General features: G+C 40.5%; 1 pseudogene; it reads left to right on the top strand.

Moving 5' to 3' along the window:
- The first annotated feature begins 825 nt into the window (after positions 1-825).
- LOC149172536 (aldehyde oxidase GLOX pseudogene) lies at positions 826-2373 on the top strand (annotated as a pseudogene).
- The last annotated feature ends 716 nt before the right edge of the window (positions 2374-3089 follow it).

Here is a 3089-nt window from a genome sequence, read left to right as displayed (position 1 = left end):
TTTAAAACAGAATTTAACAATATTTTTAATCATAGAAATAGACACCATTTGATAACAATTATTTTTATTTTGTAGATAAACTTTGTTATAATATCAAAATTCATCAATATCACATTCCCAAAAAAACCATAATTCCCCAAAAAAAACAACAATAATTCATTTCATATACCACTATTTACTATTAGCAAAAATACACCTCATTACCTTAAAATATATAATTGTAAATATTATAAAAACTATTTTACATTTATTTCACTAAAATTAAAACCATACAATCATTAGTTAAATTAAAATTTTGTAACCCATATTCCAAAAAATAACGTAATGAGAGAGTTAGGTTACTCCCATGAGAGTGGTCCTCGTTTGCCTTATTGGAAATGGTTAGTTTGTTGCAACTGATAATCACATGGTTGACGTCAATACCGTCACATGGAGCGCTTAACTAGATATATAGAGCCTAATTATCGCCTTAAGACATTAGGGAATTTCGAGTGACGGTTGTAACATTGAACATTGAATTTCCGATTTTGCAGAACACATTGCTTTTTGCGATTATATAAGCGTATCGTCCTTTTTCTTATTTCTCGTAGTGGATACCTTAGCCGAAGAACATATCTGGATTTTTCGGTTAAGGATCCATTAAAAAACTAAACCTCAAGTTCTGTGTGTCTGGAATCGTTGGGTACTTCAACTTTGAAGTATTTAGTTTAAAGTTTAACGTGATCCAATAAAATGCAGAAATGTTATACAATATCGACGTGGGTGCTGATCATTGTTACGTGCGTAAACGCGATCGCCAACGTTGCAGGGCAGCAAGTTGCTGAGGAGGCGCGGGTCGGGCGATGGGAGCTTATTCTGCAAAACGCGGGGCTGTCTGCAATGCATATGACGCTAACGCACGCTGGTAATGTTATTATGTACGATCAGACAAGAAACGGGTGCCCAAAAAGGGACGTGGGGAGGCCCATGCCGCAAGAAGGTCGTTGCTGGGCACATTCGGTGGAGTACGACATCGTGAAGAATGAGGTGAGGCAGCTGCAATCGTCGACGAACACCTTTTGTTCGTCGGGCGCGTTTCTCAGCAACGGGACGTTGGTCGGAACGGGCGGGTGGCTGGACGGAGAAAAAGTGGTCCGCTACTTGAAGCCCTGCGTCGACTCAACCTGCGACTGGATCGAAAGCAAGACGCCACTGCTTTCCAGGAGGTGGTACGCTTCCAACCAGATCTTGCCGGACGGCCGGGTGATAGTAGTAGGCGGGCGGAGATCGTTTAATTACGAATTCATACCTAGAAACCCTAGGGACCGTGAGGCCTTCAAGTTACCATTCCTGGTGAAGACCAACACTGTGGGAGAGGAGAACAATCTGTATCCGTTTCTGTATTTGGTTCCCGACGGCAATCTCTTCATCTTCGCTAACAAGGATTCTATACTCTTGGACTACAACAGAAACAAAGTCATCACAACGTTCCCCACCATGCCAGGCGACGGCGCCCGGAACTATCCCTCCTCCGCTTCTTCCGCCATGCTTCCGCTCGAGTCCGCCAATAATTTCAAAAAGCTGGAAATTCTCATCTGCGGTGGAGCTCCCTATGGAGCTTTCACTGAAGCCCAACAAAAACACGAATACGTAGAGGCCTTGAGGAGCTGCGGAAGAATGGAGATCACGTCTCAGAAACCGCAATGGCAAATGGAAGACATGCCCGGCCCTAGAGTAATGGGTGACATGCTCATTCTCCCCACGGGAGACATTCTCATCATCAACGGGGCCAAAAATGGCACCGCCGGCTGGGAAGATGGGCGGGACCCTGCATTTTCTCCGCTCCTCTACACGCCCTCCGCAGCCGTTGGCGAGAGGTTCACAAATTTGGCTCCGGCTAAAATCCCGAGAATGTATCATTCCACTGCTCTTGTGCTGCCCGACGGGCGGGTTTTAGTAGCCGGGAGCAATCCCCATCGAACTTATAATCTTGTGGCCAAGCCATTCCCCACAGAACTGAGAGTGGAAGCCTACATTCCTCCCTATCTGCATTCCATGTACGATCACAAGCGACCGGCCATTGCATCTATTTCTACGAGGGACATCAAGTACGGCTCGAAATTCATGGTTCGTTTATCTGTTTCGGAGTTTTGGAGCAAGGACTTACATTTTCATGCATATGCCCCTCCTTTCAACACGCACGCCATGTCCATGCACCAGAGAATGCTCTCTCTCGCAGTCATGGAAGTTGTCAAGACCGAGTCGAAGAACACATATTTAGTTTCCATAACTGCTCCACCCATCTCAGTGGTGGCTCCTCCGGGTTACTACCTGCTCACCGCTGTCAATGCACATGTTCCCAGCAAGTCTGAATGGATCCGCTTCATTAATTAAAATGTCCGAATATGTCGCGCTGCTCTTCTATTTTAAAAGTGTGATGTACCACTGAGTTGATATATATCGTTCAATCTCCACAGTTAACCTATCTGTAGATATAATGAATGATTGGAATTTGTATTGTTTCAACGATATTGTCATTGTTGCAGTTACGTGGAAAAATAGACTGCAATGATATTCACCCCTGGGATATAATTCTGTTGAATGCATTTCCTTGGGTATTGATGGCGTATTAGTCACTGCCTGCATCCATGTATGGATTCATATTTATATACATATTTTACAGAGCTTTTGATTTTCGCCAATAATAGTATATCGTATATATAGAGAGCTTCTTGTATATATAGATAGCTTGTTCTAATATAGTTATCAAATTTGAATTCGACTGTATAAAATTTAATATGGACTACATCTTAGATTAGATAAGGAAAAATTTTGACTATATAGGAAAAAAATTCGATAATCTATATTTTATATAGATTAACATATTATTATTATTTTTTTCAAAACTTTATAAAATAAAAATGAATCTTTTTTATAATAATATCATTATTTCTTTATGTGTATTTATATTTTTATCTATTTAAGATAATTTATTATTTGTATTGCGAATTGAGAAAACATCTAAATAAAATATATTAATATAAATAACAAAAACTCAAAATTGATATTGAATATTTAAATAACGTTCACAAATTAAAAAGAGTACTAAT

The sequence above is a fragment of the Pinus tabuliformis genome, chromosome 4_2 (assembly GCF_031772625.1).
Source record: "Pinus tabuliformis cultivar Carrire ecotype Pingquan chromosome 4_2, CPIR1, whole genome shotgun sequence".
NCBI classification, from domain to species: domain Eukaryota; kingdom Viridiplantae; phylum Streptophyta; class Pinopsida; order Pinales; family Pinaceae; genus Pinus; species Pinus tabuliformis.
Note: the sequence above shows the minus strand (reverse complement) of the source record. Positions and strands in the feature narration are given on the sequence as shown.